The sequence below is a fragment of the Zootoca vivipara genome, chromosome 11 (genome assembly GCF_965207765.1).
Source record: "Zootoca vivipara chromosome 11, rZooViv2.hap1.1, whole genome shotgun sequence".
Taxonomy (NCBI): Eukaryota; Metazoa; Chordata; class Lepidosauria; order Squamata; family Lacertidae; genus Zootoca; species Zootoca vivipara.
Window position 1 is genome coordinate 14,501,992 of NC_142594.1, and position 19,936 is coordinate 14,521,927.

The 19,936-nt window shown below is 42.6% G+C and overlaps 1 protein-coding gene across 1 annotated transcript in view; it reads left to right on the forward strand.

Annotated features, from left to right (window-relative positions):
* The window catches only part of TRIM71 (tripartite motif containing 71), a 61,874-nt gene that overhangs the window by 23,531 nt on the left and 18,407 nt on the right, over positions 1 to 19,936 (forward strand). The window lies entirely within an intron of this gene.

Here is a 19,936-nt window from a genome sequence, read left to right on the forward strand (position 1 = left end):
GTGTGTGTGTGTGTGTGTGTGTGTGTGTGTGTGAGAGAGAGAGAGAGAGAGAGAGAGAGAGAGGGAGAGAGAGATTTCCTACAGCAGGCATCCCCAAACTTCGGCCCTCCACATGTTTTGGGCTACAATTCCCATCACCCCTGACCATTGGTCCTGTTAGCTAGGGATCATGGGAGTTGTAGGCCAAAAAATCTGGAGGGCCGCAATTTGGAGATGCCTGTCCTACAACATGGGTAAAGAGTTGTGGCAACATTACATATTTTGTTAAGTTCAAATGGAGGGGAAATGAATGGGTGTAAATCAAAATATATAGTTAATGTGGATTGTCACAATGTTTGTGTACTCTGGTTGCAGTTTACCATACTTTTCCATGTATAAGACTATGCTTTTTTTCTTTAAAAATCATTCTAAAATGTGGGGACTGGGGGTCATTCTTATACAGTACATGGGTAGTGCATAGGGTGGATGTTTGATTGGTTGCTGCTGAGGCTGTCATTGTGCGTGTTATTGGTTGCTGCGTCAATGGGTGGTGATTGGCTGACACTCCGGCAGTTGGGCGGGTGATTGGCAGCTTCTGCCGGCGATGGGACAGACGGGAGGAGGATTTAGCGATGTGTGTGTGTGTGTGTGTGAGCGATATTTGGCAATCCCCCCTAAAAAAAGCTCAACAACTCTGTGCCATCTTCCCCCCCCCCTTTTCTTAATGAGTTTTAATACATGGGGGTGTCTTATAGATGGGAAAGTACGGTATGTCGATAGAGGCAGAGCCAGTGCTTTCCTTAAAAGAAAAGAAAAGTTGAAGGCAATGGGGCTTTATCCTGTGAGGTAGACGCACTCTTATTCTGTAATGCCTGCTGCTGAATTAATTCTGTGGTGTGTGAGGAAGGAAGGGGGAGGCTACATTTGCACAGTATTGTGGGCAACACACTCTGCACAAGAATGCTTGGCAGAAACATGCATGTTAGAGGCTACCTGTTTCAAAGTGCATCTGAACAGCCTTTTCCATTTGACATGGTGAATGGGTGTAGAGCAGAAACAGAGCGTTTGGGCAGAGTTGACCTATGTATACCTTAGCTTGTACATACACAGATTGGTAGTTGAGGTGTGCCTCAGGAAGACGACCCTTTTTGAAGCTTTTCATTTTTGCTCCACGCTGGTAAAAGATACTGAAGAATATATTGCACCTGTACCTTGTGTAAGAGGTTTATTTATTTATTTCTGCTTTGAGGTTTTATTACAGTCAAGTGGTGTTATATATCTTGTGACATAAATAAATAAAAATAAAATAAAAATGGCATTTAGTTAACAACCCCTTCTGCTGCATGGGAAAGCATTTTCAAAACTACCCTCCGATTCAAGATTAGTTTGTATATTACGAGAAGACCTTATTGGAGGCATAGAACTCTTCTGCAATTCTCCCCCGTGTGATGAGACCAGGAGAAAAGAAAACACTTACTAACTTTATTACAAGGAGACTGTATTTAATTCACAGTTCCTTTAATTGCATTAGTTTGCATTAGCACTAAAATTAGTTGCAGTAGTTAGTTACATTATTGCCATGTTATTTTAAAATGTGAAGACCATAGTTGTTGGATGTTAGTCAGCATGCAATCGTATCCTGTTAAAAGATATTACCTGAAGGGAAAATTACTAGAAATGTTGCGATTAATGTGTATGGTGTTTGAAATTAGCCAGGCGCATTTTCACCTTGCTGTCAGCCTCTTTTAGGTGATGCAGGTGGCGCTGTGGGTTAAACCACAGAGCCTAGGGCTTGTCGATCAGAAGGTCGGCGGTTCGAATCCCTGTGACGGGGTGAGCTCCCGTTGCTTGGTTCCAGCTCCTGCCAACCTAGCAGTTCGAAAGCACGTCAAAATGCAAGTAGATAAATAGGTACCGCTCCAGCGGGAAGGTAAACGGCGTTTCCATGTGCTGCTCTGGTTTGCCAGAAGCGGCTTTGTCATGCTGGCCACATGACCTGGAAGCTGTACGCCGGCTCCCTCTGCCAATAATGCGAGATGAGCGCGCAACCCCAGAGTCGGTCACAACTGGACCTAATGGTCAGGGGTCCCTTTACCTTTATCAGCCTCTTGAGACCAAGGGAAGATGCCTGAGCAACAGGATGGTGCCAGACATCTTCACCATCTGGACGCGCATGCCTGGGACTCGCTGGATTTTGACTGTTTTCAGCCAGTGTTAGAAACTGAGATAGAAAAGCTAGGAGCCAAATGGCTTCTGGGACCTGGGTTATGGGCACCAAAACAGAATGTCTACTTGCCACCTGTTGGGGGGGGGGGAGGGTTTCCAGCAACACTTTTTATTTATTATTTTGATAAGCATGAACTAATATGCAATTTACATAAGTGACACGTTGTTAATATCACATTTTTAGCAGAAATTGTTAATGCGTGTTTAGTTTGGTGTTTGCAATGAAAATATTGGTACCATGCTTCAGTTTTCAAAACATTCTACTCTCTATTGTATAAGCCTTTAACATATTGTTTATTGCGGCTTCAAAGCACATACATTTCAGTAATCCTTGAGTGTCAGCCAGGCACAGAAAATGGCACTCAGACCTTTTGAGGTGCTCGCAAATGGAGAATCGTTAGGCGCAAAATGTGCCTGGCACCCTGCTAATTTCTAACCCTGGTTTTCACACACTAATACCACGTCCTGTAGAATTCTATCAGTTATATTTTATCTGCACTACCAGAATGAATCTCAGCAACCAAAATACTTTTTCTTTACAGCCTGAGCAGGAACAGTGAACGTTATAGCTAATACTTGTAGCTTGCCTTCACTTACCTCATCCCACTGCCCTGCTCACCGTTGTGAAACATATTCATTCTTACCGTTATAAATGCTCCATGTCACCATTAAGAAACAGGTAGGAATGGACCAATACATATGTGGACTGTCTTCAACATATCAAGTGACTTTGCTTCTTTAAGTTCTCAAAAGTTCTTAACTTAGCTCAAGGTTGTCATCTGAACTAGCCATCAGATGACATTTCCATCACAGTCAGTGCATCCCTTGAAAAATAAGATGTTAGAGCCGCCTTGCCCCAAAATGGCAACTAGGCTTTCTGTTTTGGCGACTGTGACCTTTGTTTAAGGAGCCATTTTATATATGAGTTTCTAACACCGGCGTGTGAAAAGCGGCGATAAGAGAATAAGTGGAGTGAATAAAGTTAGTGTATCTTGTGGTGAGAAGACACTTACTGAGAATTAACTTTCCTTCTACTTCATTATAATTTAATATCTTAATTTTCCGGTGTTGTCTGTATGGGAGCCATTTCTAAAATGGAAAATGGAAAAACTTTAACATTGCCGGATTCTCTAGGTTTTGCGAATCAAGCAAAGCTTATTTGTTCGGAACCAAGGAGGAAGGAGGACTGTGGACTCTGCTTTCTAAAGCTGTGGGAAAAGCCCATGGTTCAAATGCTCCCATCTGCTTTCTTCTATACAAATCCATTCTTCTTCTTTCCCTTGTTGACATTCGCCACAAGCTAGATTTGGTGTACCGTGTTTCCCCTTTTTAAAGACACCGTCTTATAACTTTTTTCCTCAAAAACAAAACAAAACAAAAAACACAGGGTGGCTTACTTTCGGTGAGATGTCTTATTTTTTTATTACCAGTACGGTTTTTACGGCTCAGGGTGCTGGCTCAGGGCGCTGCTGGGCTCTCTTGAGTGCTCGGCGCTGCAGCAGCCACCGGTTCCGGGTGGCGGGGCGGCAGGCGTCCTTGGCCGGACCAGGCGGAAGCCGCTGGCTCAGGCGCTCCGCCTGCCGCTGCAGGGCGCTCCAAGCTCCTTGGCCGGGCCAGGCAAGGAAGAAGCAGTGAGCCCAGTGGTGGCGGCAAGCACGGAAGCGGCAGGGACGGTGGTGGACGAGAAGGCGGAGCGCGGGGATGCAGCCAGCAAGGCGGGAGCGTGATAAACTGTTAAGCGGCGCTCTTGGAGCGCCGCTTCACAGCTGATCGTGCTCCTGCAGTGCCGGCCGCATGGAGTGACTCTGTGAGTGGAGGTGCCTGTGGGGGTTGGTTTCCTCAGTGTGGGAGTATGGCTTATTTTCGGGGTATGTCTTATATTTCTCAAATGCCATGGTTTACTTTATGACTACGTATTAAAAAAGGGGAAACAGGGTATTAACCGAATAGTGCATCATGATTAATACCAACTAGGGGTGGGGGGAAGAGGATGATTTGCACAGGAACTGGAAAGAGGGTACACATGCCTCTGTTATGGTAGTGGCCTAATTATAGCAGACAGTTCTAAAGGGTGGATGAAATGAAAGTGGGAGAATATTTGGTGTTGGTTGCAACTCAGAAGGTTTTCAAAGAGTGAGTCTTTGAATGATTTAGGATCACAAAGGTGCTGCCACCCAGTGAGGTGGGTTGGAGAGGGAAAGTGTATCTTAAAATACAGGTAGAGACAGGGATCTAAGCCATGTTAAGCTTTTTTCCATAAGGAAAGAAAAATAACTTGAGTCTGTACTCCCAAAGCTATGGACAATAGAACTAAAAAGCATGCCATACTTATAATGATTTTACAAGTTGTTGGGAAATACTGATCACGGTTACCAAAACAGTGAAATGTTCTTCCCAACTGAATTCTGTTAATAAAATAATCGAATCCTCATTTTGCATATTTCTAATTGTATACGCAACATGATTTTTGTGATAATATTTTGCTAGACGGAAAACTTATAGATTTATAGCAGTTATTTTGAGAAGAAAACTAACTCTGTGCTCAGGCAAAAGAATGCACAAATAAAAGCAAATCTGCCCCCACTAGTTTTGAATAATTTGCTTTAAAGAGTATATAATAGTGTCCCTAATGTAAAATGGTCCCAAACTGCAAATTAGGAAAAATAGTTTTTATAAAGCCGTATGTCTAAAGAGTCGCCTGCAAGTTCTTCTGATCCGCTGTAACAGAAGGTGCTTAACCTAGTTTTTTGTCTGCTAGCGTAGCACAGAATTCAAACAGTGGTTACCTGATCTCCCACATTGTGCATGCATAAGATGTTTGGTCCTTTAACACACACTCGCTTTAATTATTCTGCTGCTATAGCAGTGTATGTTGGACTTCCGGTGGGGTTGCGGCCATCGTTAGGAGCGCGGAACGCTCTCTCTGTGGAGGTTCCGAGAGTTTCGGAGGTTTAAGGGGTCTGCTAGGACTAAGCGGACCCGGTCACTTCAGGGGGGGCTACCCTGAAGTTCGGGTATCCCGGCGGCGTCCTTGGCTGCTCTCCCCGCCTTTCGGTTTCTTCAAGAGAGACCGGAGGGGGGGATTGAGCGGTGGATGCAAGGGGATTATCTCCGACTCCGTAACTCGAAGTCTCAAGCTCTGGATGGGAAGCAAACTGCCTCGGAAAAGAAAAGAAGCTTGCTGAGCATCTAGACGCTGAATTTATTCAGCTATAAAAAGAATATTAAAGAACTGAAGAATTTTTGCAGCATTTGAAAACGGTGGGGCGCAAAAGGGAACTTTCTCCGCTTTGGCGTAAACATGGCGCTTGAAGGGGCGTTGCAGAGAGCGTTGAAAAATTCTGCCTAAGAGTGTGAGTACTGAGATATTCCCCATAACATCTATCCCTCAGGACTTTTATGAGTAAAAACTGAGGGTGAAATAGAAGACAGACGTCCCCCCCTCCTTGCAAACCAAAGGAGGGTTGGGAAGTTGTTGAATGAAGGTGTATGGGAGTTTCTGAAAATAGTGGGTTTGAAACCTACGGACTTTTTTGCTATATCGTGGATGCGAACTGGAACTTGGAAAAAAATAAATAAGCAACCAACCAACAAACAACAAGCCCATAAGTATAATAAGAGACTTTGGAGTAAAAAGGGATAACAGCTCGAGAAACTTGGGAGGGTGTGAATCCAGGAAGCAGCTTAAAGGGACACTGTCGTGAGCGGATTGAACGGACTGAATCTGTCTGAGTTTGTTGGTAGCAAGCCGTGTAAAGAAGTGAAAAACGGAATATTTAAACTTCGCTTTCCTCCTGGACTCCTCCTGGACCCACCACCAAACGCTCCTAGTAAGAATTTCTTTGTAATATTGGGTTGTTACTCCATTTGGACTGGCGACCGTGCGGGGAGGATTCCTCCTTGCCTATATAAGACTTTGTTTGATACTATTGGGATACCTTTCTACTGAGGGACCTGGGAATTGTGGGGTAGGAACAGAAGATTGAAAGTGGAAGGGACGGTGTGCTAAACGACGGAAAAAGGAAGAGAGACTTTGTGGACTTTGGGAAACAGACTGCTGAAAGGATAAGTGGAAGAAGGAAACAACCTAACAGCAACAGAAATTAACAAAGTAACGAAGGGAACAAAGGACTCTGGGGGGAAAGTGATATCTGTATCAATTGTATCCACTGTAAAGAGAAGGTTATATTTAGTAGCGCTACTAGGTTGCTAGGAACTTTCATAGGGGGAAGAAATTTAAGTAAAAGGAAAAAAAACAGATAGAGAGACGAAAGCATTTAGAGGGGGTAGGAAATTAAGGGCGAAGACAAAGCCAAATTACTGTGACCCAACCTCAAGTAAGGGAAAATTAGTGACCTCTAGTGGCGTCAAATAGAACTACAGTTGAAATATAAAGTATAAAGAATAAGGAGTTGCTAAGAGTTGCACACTAAAGCCCATATAGAAGATTAAGGTTATACCCCGAAGGCAAAATGAGAGGTGCTAAGACGTGGACCCCAGTAGAGAGGAGAGGCTCCAAACAAGAAGAAGGTAAGGAGGTTAAGGATTGGGAAGGACTATTAGGAGAGATTAAGAAAGAAATTAGACAGAGTGAGCAAAACATTGAGAAAAGATTGGGTGATATACAAAGTTCTATGGATGAAAAACTTGAAAAGGCAGTGGGGGAGATCTCCCAACAAATAAATGATATATCGGTGAGAACAAAAACAATGGAGGAAACAACAAAAAAGGTACAGAAGGAGGTGAAAGAGACAAAGAAGGAGACAGAGTGGGTGAAAGGAGAAGTTGAGAAGCTGAGCAAAATAAAAGAGGATATTTTGGATAATATGGCCCTATTAGAACAAAGACAAAAACAATTGAATTTGAAATTTAGGGGAATTAAAGAGGAAGCAAACGAAAATATCAGAGAAAAGCTGAGTATGGAAATTGCTAAATGGTTGGAACTCGAAAAAGAGGAAGTGGAGGCAAAAATTCTAAATGCATTTAGAATTAAAGTAAAATCACCTAAAGCTAAAGCGAAGAAGTTACCGGGAGACTGTTTAGTAATGTTTAATTCAATGGATATAAGAAATACTATCTTGAGCCAGAGCTTCATGCAAAAATTGGTGATAGATGGGAGAGAGATAATTGTCTTCAAAGAGGTGCCGAATAGAATTTTGCGTAAGAGGAACAGTTATCGCGAGATGGTCTCCATCTTAAGGAAGAACGATATTAGCTTTAGATGGGAAATTTTGGATGTAATTTCGTTCTACTTTAAAGGAAAAAGATTTACTATCAAAGGATCCCACGAAATTGACAAATTTAGAAGGAAGTATAAAGAAATCTTAGGATGGGGAAAAAAGGAGGATGAAGGGGCTAAGGGGGGAGAAGAGGAGGAGACAGATGAGAAAAGTGGAGAAGAAAGCTTAGAGGAGGAAATTGAAGAGGTTGAACCAGAAGATATTAAAGATATTGAGAAGGAGATATAGGAATAATTTAAAAGATATATAAAAAATATTGATAATAACTGAATAAAAATTATGACATTAAATATATAATCGTGGAATGTAAATGGTTTGAATTGTAAAAGTAAAAAAACAAAAACTAGATATTATTTGCTTACAGGAAACCCATATCTCAAATTAACATAGAAGAATTTTAGTAAATAAGAAATTAGGCTTGGATTTTGCAACTGTGGATGAAAAAAAAAGGAGAGGTGTAGTTCTATATATAAAAGAAAAATTTGAACCAAATTTGATTTATAATGACGAAGAGGGGAGGGTAGTGGTGGTACAAACAACGATGTGGGGAGAGAAAGTATTGGTTGTCGGTGTCTATGCTCCAAATCAAGGGAAAGCTGGCTTTTTAAAAAAATTGGAAAGAAACCTACAAGAGTTCGTGGATCAAAAAATAATTTTGTTAGGAGACTTGAACGGTGTAGTAAGCCCGGAAATGGATAGAACAGCAAGAAAGAAGGATATGTTTGAAGGGAAACTACCCAAAAGCTTCTTTAAGATGGTTGAAAATTTGGGATTAATTGACATTTGGAGATATAAGTTTCCAACCACGAAACAATTTACATATTATTCAACAACAACAATCTTTATTGCGGTCCATAGACCCATCAATTCGTTACCAAGCGATACACAGCTGGGACACCCCGCCCTCAAACCACTCAGACATCTTACTCAAATTCGGAATAGGAAACATTAGTTCTTGTGACCACCGATAAAAACTTTGCCACTGCTAGTGTTCTGGCATTTGACCGGTCTTCCAATAGGAACCTGATATAGAAATCCTCTGATTTTCCTGGGAGCAAGGCTAGCAGGGGTGAAATCACTTCAGCCCTAGCTTGCTCAAACTTCCCATAGTGCAGCACAATGTGTTTTATAGAATCTACATCATGGGTGCATGAGCACAGTCTTTCCTGGTAGGGTACTCCTCTCATCCTGCCCTCCAGCACTGCAGAGGGGAAAACATTCAGTCTTGCTTTTGTGAACAGCCTTCGGTAGTTAGGCACTGTCAAATTTTGAATATAGGCTGCTGGCTTAAAGACATGCCCATATTGTACTCCTACTGCCAATGGACTGCAGATCGCAAGTGATTGATGTCGTAGATCACTGTGTGAATTATCCCAAAGTCTTTGCTTTAGGGTCTTTAGGGCACCTTCATATCCCAGGCAATAGAGTTGGGTGGGTGACAGACCTAAAGCAGTGGCTTTTCTCGCCATGGTTTTCTGCCATTGGCTGATGTATTCCTCATTGTTCAGGTATTTATACAGTCCCTCCCCAAGTTCAAATACTACAATCTTGAGCCAATGTTTTAGTGCAGCCCACCATGCCTTTGTTGAAATTGGGCATTCACCCGTTTCTAGCAGGAGTATGGAATTTCGCACACAATTGGGCACCTGAAGCAAGGATCGAATAAATTGTGCTTGGAAGCCATCTAGCTTAGGCAGGTCCCCATTCTGCCAGACATTTGCTGCGTACAGGATTTGGGGGACAGTTTTTGCATTGAATACTTTTAGAGCTGCTGGTACATACTTGCCGCCCTTTGTATGGAAGAATCGGAGTATGGCTAGTTTTGTAATCTCCGCCTTTTGAAGGGAGGTTTGCCAGTGGTACTTCCATGATCTTGTATGGTGGAATGTTAGTCCTAAATAACTGAAATGTTTAATCTGTTCAAGTTCATGGTCATCCAGCGACCAGTTTAACCGGGAAAAGCTTCTTTCAAATACTAAGATTTTTGATTTTTCATAATTTATTGTTAAGCCATTTTCAAGACAATATTCAGAAAATTTCATCAACAGGTGTTTCAAACCCGGTCTGGTGCGTGAAATTATGGCCGCGTCATCAGCATAAAGCAGCAAGGGGGTCCTTCTTATACCTATTTTTGGAAGGTGACCATCTGCGTCCATTAGGCACTCTTCTAGATCATTTACTCCAATTCAAATAAAAGCTCTCTGAGAATAGACCATATATGGTTGTCAAAAGAACTAATCCCCAAAGTGAGAAAAGTTGAAGTCCAACCAAGAACCCTTTCCGATCATAGTCCAATGTTTATGGAATTAAAAAAAAGAAGATGTATCGTTTAGATGGCGAATGAACAAAAGTTTATTCAACGACCAAAGGGTGGTGGAAAAAGCTAGTGATACGATGAAACAATATTTTGACTTAAATCTAGACAAAGAAACGAATTTAAATGTTGTATGGGACGCTGGTAAAGCGGTAGCGAGGGGTTTTTTAATCCAACAGAATAGTATAAAAAAGAGGGAGAGGGACAAGAAAAAAGAGATGTTGATACAAAGTCTTATGGAAAATGAGAAGTTGCTAATTAGTAAACCAGGGAATCAGCAGATAAAACAAAAGATATCTATGCTACAAACCCAGTTTTCTATGATGATAAATCAGGAGGTGGAGTGGAAGTTGAAATGGCTAAAGCAGAGAAATTTTGAATACGCCAATAAATGTGGTAAGCTCTTAGCCTGGCAACTAAAAAGGCAACAAAAGCAAAACTATGTAAATAAAATACTGAAAAACGAAAAGATAATTGAGGATCCAAATGAAATTAGGAAGGAATTTCAGAGGTTCTATAAAGAACTATATCAGAAAGGTAAGGAAATGGAAAGCGAGATGGATAGATACTTGATATCTTGTAAGCTGGATAGAATAACAGAAGATCAAAAAAGCTACCTGAATGAACCAATAACACTAGAGGAGTTACATGGAGCAATGGCAAGATTAAAATTAGGAAAGGCGCCTGGATGAACAATTAAAATCCAAAATGACTAGTTGGCTCCAGTACTATCAGGTTGTAGATTTATTCAAGGAAGATAACAGGAGGAATGGCTTTGAAAGGGAGAAATCTAAATTTCAAATAGAAATTGTGGAAGGAGATAAAAAGATGTTGTCAAAAATGTATGAATTTATTCTCGAATGGAACACCAAGGACGAAGAAACAAAAGATGTCATGATCAAATGGGCAAGGGACATCGGCCACAACATAGAAATTGATCTCTGGTTAAAATTATGGAACTCTAATATCAAGTTTACCGCATGTACGATATTAAAAGAAAATATTATGAAACTTATGTACCGTTGGTATCTGACCCCAGTCAAGCTAGCGAGAGTTTATAAGAAACGGGACAGGAAATGCTGGAAGTGCAAGGAGGAGGTTGGAGAAATATATCATATGTGGTGGCAATGCAAAACGGTTAAACCTTTTTGGGAGGCGATTTATAATGAGTTAAAAGGATTGTTAAAATACACATTCCCAAAGAAACCTGAACTATTTTTGTTGGGCCTAATTGGGAAGGAAATAAGAAAAGAAGATGTAAGAATATTTATGTATGCCATCACAGCAGCCAGGGTGCTCCTAGCCCAGAAATGGAAATCCACTATGGTACCATCAATAGCGGACTGGAAAGAGAAAATGGTAGAATATATAGAGCTAGCTAAACTGACTGGAAGAGTAAGAGACCAAAAAGATCAGAAAATCGAGAAAGAATGGGGAAAATTTACGGAATATCTTAAAACATATTGTGAAACACCAATTGTATCTTTTGTGACTTCATGATACCTGCATCTGTAAATAATGGAGACTACATAGAGGATGATAAGATGTAAGAACACATATAAGAACCTGTTTTATATGAGCGCAAGTCGTAAAAATTCGATTAATAAAACCAAGGATGGGAGAAAGGGGAAGTCGTGTTCGGCAGAACAAATGTAAAATATGTTGTAACTAAAGGAGATATCCCTAAAAAGGTACAATCTGGGATATATTTTTTAATTTAAGTTGTGATTATGTAAGAATATTTGATTATGTTTATTCGTGAAGAAACAATAAAAATTATGGTTTAAAAAAAAAGCTATAGCAGTGTATGTTGTGATGGACAGACTTATAGCAGTTATTTTGAGAAGAAATGTGTGTATCGCTTCTCCCTTGCTAGTTGATTATCAAATGGCTTTTCTTCTGCTGAATGAAGTCAAGTTATATATATCCAGAGCAGGAGAAGATACTGAAAGTACACTTCTATGAATGCATGCTTATGCTAATAATGTGTGGCTTCTACCCTAGAGAGGACAATTTTCAAGTAGTTGTGTTTTGTTAATAATTGACTTGTCTTTTATATTGTGTGCTGGAGCCAATGGAAACCTCAAAAGTACACTTGTCTGTCACTCTAGAGTTCCGCAGCATAGAAGATGTGCACTCGCATGCATGCAGGAAAACACACGTGCCAAAAATCTGCATGTTTTATAGTGCATCTGAACAGCTTTTCCCAATGTGAGCTGACATGCAAAAGGTGTGAATTGGAAGCAGAGCTTTTGAGCAGAGTTCTTCCCATACTATGTGCCTTAGCTCTGTTCCTAGGAATTGGTCGTCCAGCTGTCTAAGGAGAGAACTCTGCCCAAGGCCTTTTTGTTTATGGTTCCTCTTAAGAAGGACAAGATATTGGAAAAGTCTTTTGCCTGAGCCTTAGGTTGTGTGAGAAATGAGTCATTGGGTGGACCCCATGTTGCCAGATTTTCAGTCCTTGGCCAGTTTCAAAATACGAGCCTTAAGAATCAATTAATTGCCTGCCAACAAGGACTGTATTTCTGCCATGACCATTACCTGAGTGACTATCTGAGAAACATGGCAGTCCTGGGAGCATGGGAGCTTAACCCTGAAACCATTCATTAGGACAGAGGCAGTTTTCTGTCTGAATATAATTTAACACTAACTGTTGAAGTGAGGCTTACCAGTGATGTATGGTCAAATGTAAACCAGCTTGATTATATTGGTCCCATCTCTCCCCCTTCCTTCCACCATGGTTTCTGGTGACACAGCTGCTGTGGACCAGCAAAACGCAAAGGCTTGTTTAAGGCCTTTGTTTACAGTACTACATGCAGGCCTAGCTGTTTGGATATTTGAATCTGTGGTATGTATGCGAGGTTTGGGTACTAATTCCTCAGGTTTGGATAAGTGAATTTTTGTACAAGATTTTGATACTGGGATGTGAATGTACATTGCATACATGAAGATCTGCCCTGGCCAAGCTTTCTATTTCTGTAAGGTATGCCTACATAGAATTGTAGAGTTAGAAGGGAACACAAGAGCCATCTAGTCCAACCCCCTGCAATTCAGGGATCTTATGCCCAACATTAGGCTCGAACCCACAACCCTGAGATTGAGTCTCATGCTCTACCAACTGAGCTATCCCAGCTCACATTCTTCTTGCCCCTTGGCATACATAATGTGATCCCTGTATTGAGGTATTCTGTCAGGTATGGAAAGGTTGGGAACTCTCCTTATAATTAGCATCTTACTTAATTTTCCAGTTTCTAAAAGACTGACCTTCACACACACACAGACACACACACACACACACACACACACACACACACACACACACACCCCACATATGAGCAATCCAGTCTCATTGGTTATACCTCAAACCCATCTTTCGAAGCGGCGTTCAAGATTAGCCAGGTGCATTTTGCAACTGGGGAGTGCCAGAAAGTGAGCACTTTGAGAAGTCTTGTCGCCATGGATGGTGACTGAGACTCGAGAATAAAATTGCTGGTGCTGAGGAGAAATGACTCCCCGCCCAACTTGAGGGTAGGAAAGATCACTGCTGCATACGCAGAAAAAGAATAAATGAGGAATACAGTTCCCTAAGAAAGCTAATACAGTGGTACCTCTGGTTAAGAACTTAATTCGTTCCAGAGGTCCGTTCTTAACCTGAAACTGTAGTTAACCTGAGACACCACTTAAGTTAATGGGGACTCCTGCTGCCGCCGCGCCGCCACAGCACGGTTTCTGTTCTCATCCTGAAGCAAAGTTCTTAACCCGAGGTGCTATTTCTGGGTTAGCGGAGTCTGTAACCTGAAGCATTTGTAACCCGAGGTACCACTGTACTCTTGTATGTAAAGAAAACAAAAAAGCTTATGAAATTCTCGTTTTCAGTCAAAATGTTTTATTTTTCTGCCAACGCGTCTTCTTCCGTTTCAGTAATAGAAGCTTCCTGGTAGGGATCATGCGTTGGTGGAGAAATATAATTAATTGATTGGTTAAATTTGTATACCACCCTTTACCCGTAAATCTCAGACAGGGTTTACGATGACCTGGATATCAGTATTGTAGGCAAGGTAGGAGCATTGAGTTTTATAAGACTAAATTATTCCCCCCCCCTAAATCCCCCAAATGAGATTTCTAATGTAGTGTCTGCAGCTCCACATGCACCCAAAAAAGCATTCAGTGGCGTCAACAGGGGTCCCCCCCCCCCCGCTGCTGAAATTAGATCTGAAAGAAGCGGTTTATTGTAGCCCGTAGAATAGGTTCCTCTCTGTGCCGTGTGTTGGCAACCAAAGTTTCTCTGGTTTGCAAATGTTGGTAAGGTAAAGGACCCCTGGATGGCTAATTCCAGTTGAATTCAACTTTGGGGTGCAGCACTCATCTCACTTTACAGGCCGAGGGAGCTGGCATTTGTCCACAGACAGCTTTCCAGGTGATGTGGCCAACATAACTAAACCGCTGTGACGGAAGCCAGAGCTCGCGGAAACGCCGTTTATCTTCTTGCCACAGTGGTACCTATTTATCTACTTGCACTGGTGTGCTTTCGAACTGCTAGGCTGGCAGGAGCTGGGACAGAGCAACGGGAGCTCACTCTGTTGCGGGGATTCAAACCCTCTGCAAGCCCAAGAGGCTCAGTTGTTTAGACCACAGTTCCCCCCCCCCGCGCCCCCTCAAATGTTGGAGCAGAGCAGGACACTGAGCTGCACGACGATGAGCAAATGATCAGAGTGTGTGTACTAAGCTTCTCCACTCTCCATCCCTTGCGCCTTTGCCAGCGGGTTAGACTAGATGACCCTGGGAGTCCCTTGCGTCTTTACAGTTACGAGATCCCCCCCCCAAAATGCTCCATTTTAGGGTCAAGCTCACAGGTGGCGTTAATGGTCACTGGTCAAACACATTCTCTCCCGGATCCATACCTGAATATCTCTAGGCAAAGGGTGATGAAGCATAAGCAGCAAGCCAAGTCGCCATCTACTCGCCAGAGAACCTAAGCCCCTTTTGCATCACCGCTTTCATTCCTTTGCTTTTGTTAACTCTGCCTGGCACTTGAAACTTTTTGGGAGAGAGGAGGCCGGTGGGTGGGTGGGGCTACTGGAGAACGGACCAACAGAGAGGGGTGGGGGGAGGGGAGCTGGTTGTAGGAATTGTCCGGTCAGGTCAGAGTTTAACTTTAGCAGCCATTCATCAGATGTTGGTTGGTTTTCTATGGAATCCCAGGAGACATTTAACCGAATCCTTGCCCATCCTCCACGGTGCTCTTTGAAAACAAATGGACCAAAAAAGGGGGGGAGGGGGAAGCATGACACCCAGGAATTCTTGGTGTTGTAAAATGTTTTATTTTTTATTTTTTTACAGTGCACTGTAAAGCCCTTTCCTAGAGTAATCAGGTTTATGACCTTGCTCTGGCACTCTTTGGCCCACTGTGCCTATAAAAGATGAATAGCCCTGTGATGTTCTTCGCCAGCTTCTGAAACTTGTGGAAGGTCCCTGTTGTGTGTCTGCATTTGGGATTTTGTGTGTGTGTGCATGTACCATATATGCATTGAAATTTTTGAAATGTGTGTGATCAGGAAATGTTTCCTTTTTTAAAGGAATTCACTTGCATTCAGTGCCTCTTTTGAATGCTAACTGCTATTAAGCACCCCTAACCATTCTCTCTCCACCCCACCCCCCAATTTCCCTGTGTCTTGCAGTTCCCTGTAAAAGTGCCATGTTGCTTTTTCAGATGTTTCCAAAAGAACTTCATTATGGCTGGTTTGGAATACCGATAAAGCTTAATAACTGAGCTTGATTTAGCTTAATAACCATCAACAAGCATAGCTGTGTCCCCCTCTGGAATATGCCGTATACAGTATAATTTTGGAATATTTAAAAACTATTCTGCAGTTCCAGGCAGAAACAAAACGAAAAAGGCTTTCAAACTTGTGTTGCTCTGTGTCTTATGCTCTAGTTTTCTCTCATTCTCAACATAATATTTAAGTAGAATTCTACCTTCATTTGTTAAAAAAAAATTACATCCCAATTGTGCTTCAGAAGTTGAGGTTGCTAACAGTTCAGAACCATTGCAACATAATATACAGCAATACACAGTTGAGAACCATATCATAAATAAAAGCGTTAGCGTAAAAACCAAGACCACAATGACAGTTGCAAAGGAGCCAGCAGAAGTAAAATAACAGCATACCAAAATGAGGAAATATTCAGCCTGATGCCTTTTGAAACAGTCATGATGCTTAACAATAGCTGTCTAAAACAGTTGGTAAGTCATTCGGAGTCACTACAGAAAAGGCCCTACACCTGTTGCCTGCTAAGTGTGCCTCACTATTTTGAGCAAGTCCCTGGATGGTTATGTTGGAATACAGAGTGAGGCTTATTCGGAAGAAAGGGATCCTTAGGTCTCAAGCTGTTTTGAGTTTTAAAGGTTAACATCAACACTTTTAATTGAGCCCAGAAACTGAACTGGCAACCAGCGCATATCACATGAAACTGGCCTGAATAAGACACAGGGTCTCTCTTGCTTATTGCATTGTTGTAAGTTCCAAATGCGATTCAAGGGCAGCCCCACGTAGAGTGCATTTAAGTACAGTGGTACCTCTACTTACGAATAACTCTACTTACAAATGTTTCTACTTACGAACAGAGCTCCGTCCGCCATCTTGGATGTGGTTTAGATAGGATTTTTTCTACTTATGAATTTTTAGATAGGGTTGCTTTGACTTAACAATTTTTTTCTCCCAATGCATTCCTATGGGATTCGGCTTACAATTTTTTTCGACTTACGAATGTGTGTTCGGAACACATTAAATTCATAAGTAGAGGTACCACTGTAATCTAGAGGTCACCAGGGCATGCATGACTGGCAAAGCCCAAGACCAGCCGAAGCTTGAGGAAGCCAAAAGCTAGATACATGAAAGCGTTGGATTCCTGGACCCCCCAGAATCTGTTCAGTTGCCTCTTTTACAAATGTTCCTAAACCTTGGAGAGTTTTGTTCTCCACTTTATCCAACGGTATGATATATATAAAACATCATCATTCTCAACAGAGAAACATAAAAGACACAACAAACTGGTGCCTTCTGGTTCCTGACTTTATCTGGAGGGTGCCAGGCTGGGGCAGCACAATTGAGTCCTGGTTACCTTAAATTCCTGTTTTGGGAGGAGAACAAACTTAAGTTGCCAGAAGATGGGGAGCCGAGCCTTTCAACACTACCCCCATGGTTTTCTCCCTAGCTTGCTCGCTCTCCAATCCCCAACCCCCTCTTAGGGTTTCATTTGATGCTGTGCTAGATAGAAAATAGTCTGGGGCGGGGCAGTAATTGCCATGAAATTTCTTGTGGGGGGGTGGGGTTAGTCCAGCTCCACCCATTCATGCTACGCTTTTAAAATGCTATACAGTGGTACCTTGGGTTACAAACGCTTCAGGTTACAAACTCCGCTAACTCAGAAATAGTACCTCGGGTTCAGGATGAGAACAGAAAGGCCCCATTAGCTAAAGTGGTGCTTCAGGTTAAGAACAGTTTCAGGTTAAGAACGGACCTCCGGAAAAAAATTAAGTTCTTAACCAGATGTACCACTGTACCGTATGCATGCTTTGTAAGTATTCAGCAGTGGTGAAGCAATCCTGATACTCAGGTCTGCCATTGCCATGCCAGGATTTGGCTCATAACGTGATCCCCAAATTGTGCAATTGTGTGTATGCAGTGGTGGCATTTTGTCTCTGCATATGGAATGGATGAGATTGTTGCTTTGGGGGAAGGGGCGGCAAATTGGTCAACCATTGCCTATACTTTATGCTAGATTACAGTTGTAAAAACCCTGCCATCCTGCTCCTCCATCCCTCTCCCTCTCCCTCTCTTTCCTCTTCATTGTTAATTTTGGCCATTTGCCACTGGGTGAAGCTAGATCAGGCATCGGCAATGTTTTCTGCCCGTGGGCCAGAGGATTCCCACGGACTATCGTCCGTGGGCCGGACATGGGCCGCACAGGCGCAGAAGCGATTTCCAGTGCCGTGCTGCCCATGTCCCAGACACCGAAAATGGCTTCTGCGCATGTCCACGGCTGCGCAGAAGCCATTTCCGGTGCTGACTGCCCATTTCCAAAATGTCTGCAGCGCCAGAAATCACTTCTGCGGCTACGTAGACGTGATTTCTGGTTCCGCTCGGCGAGTCCCCACGCCGTGTTGCACCGGTTTGCCCTGCACTTTGCCATGCCCTAAGCCCTGCACTTTGCCATGTAAACTGATGCCACCCATAACACAGGTGTAGATGTAACTCAGGCAGATGGGCAGGTAGGGGTGGGGGTTGCGGCCACACAAATACTAAAATTGTAATATTTTTTTATTAACCCTAAACTAAGGCTCAAGCCCCAGCCCTCTCTTTGCCCACCATCCCAACCTGCGCTTGAGGTCCGCTGCTTGACATGACTCAGTCCTTACTGCCAACCTTTCTAACCCGCCCACTTGAGCTCAGAAAGCTCCAGGAGAAGTGTGGAGGGTTGCAGGCCACCTTGAAACCTACGCTTATCACTTTTTAATTATCTGAAATTCCTGTGGTCAAAAATTATAATTCTGCACCAAGTTCAACTTCATTATATTGCCTTAAGTTTTGGGTTGTTGTTGTTTATATGAATTCTATTACTTCCTCTTGACTTACCCTCATGAATTTGTATCCATCTTACCTGTGTCCCCTTCCTGACAACACACACACACACACACAATTTTTCTTTCAAAAAGGGTGTCCATGGACTTTGAATGGAGAGGCACTTGTGTTTACAATCCTTGAGGGCATATTAAGCCTTGGCATTTCCACACATAAACATAATTAATATAGGTCCCAGTCACTTCGAGTAATGGTCAATTAAACCTGTTTCAGTCCCTCCTCCTATTGGTATCTGGAAAGATGAAAACCCAGCTGTTAAGAGCCCAGTGAAATGTGGTTGCTAAATGTACCCTTTCGATTTTATGGTATATTTTGTTAAATCTTTGCCTGCAGGTTGAAGATCTACCAAAGTTTTCATATTGGTATCATGTTAAATATAGCTGGCATCTGAAATCCTAGCATGCTCAGAGCTTCATGTCTGTGCTCATCATTGTAGAGTTTTTAGTTTCCTCCGATGGATTGGCCCCCCAGCCTTATTCAAGAAGGACTCCCCTCCCTTCCAGAGGGGAGGGATTGCGTGCGGGGCCAATCTGCAGGGGGCGTGGTCGGCTCCCTGCACCAGCCCCTCCCTGCCGCCGCGTCAGACCGCTCTGCCAGCAAATAGGAATCGGGGGGGGGGAGGGAGTCCAGCTCCGTTTAAATGGCCACGAGGGTGGGAGATTTTTCACATGTCCTTGTGTGTCTTATTTACTCCACGTGGGTGACAGGTCATCAACGCGCAAAGATCTTGCTCCTGTTGCATTTGCATGGAATAAGGGTGGGGAGACCGATCTCCTACCCACTACCTTATCAGTGGAAGAGGATAAAACAGATTCTCCATGTATGTTGAATTCTGAGGAAGCCCATGAGGGAATGAGAAATGGATCAGTTAATTTGTTTTCGCCCCTCACTAAAAAGATTTTCATTTACCGGCTAATGTAAGATCAAGACTGAAGTGTGTACACACAGCTTGAGTGATTACATGCCTCTGACTGTGCTCTTTCAATTAATCTTTCTTTGCTGTAGAAACTTTTTATAGACGAATGTATATTTGTTTGGGGCACTTGTTGGCAAATGTTGCCATACACTTTTGCGCCAGAAGCAGAAAGTTGCATGGTATTCCCACTGCCCTTAGGGACCTTTTGAAGACGGCGGTAGGTGCAATTTTGTTTTGGTTTCCCTTGGAAAGGCACAAATGTAACCTTTGCAAAGAAAGTCCATTCAAACCACCCGCCAACAAGCAGTTGAGTGGTATATTGTAGCCTTTGTTCAGAGTGAGAGAGCTGCGCTCAAAGCAGTTACTGCTCTAAAACTTGTGTTTGAGCCTGTTTGGTAAATGCCAAAATCTGTAAATTGCCAACTGGGGGCAATTCTTCTCTCACCCCCCCCCCAGCAGTATTCTGACACATCACCACCTTCTGTGATGAGAGGAAAGAAATAAATTGTGAATTATTGCTTGAGACACTTCCAGTAGCTAGGCTCAGGACTGCCACAGTATCCATAGGCTAACTTGAAAAACCAGTTTTGTACTGAAGACTTTTAAAAAACATTTTTCT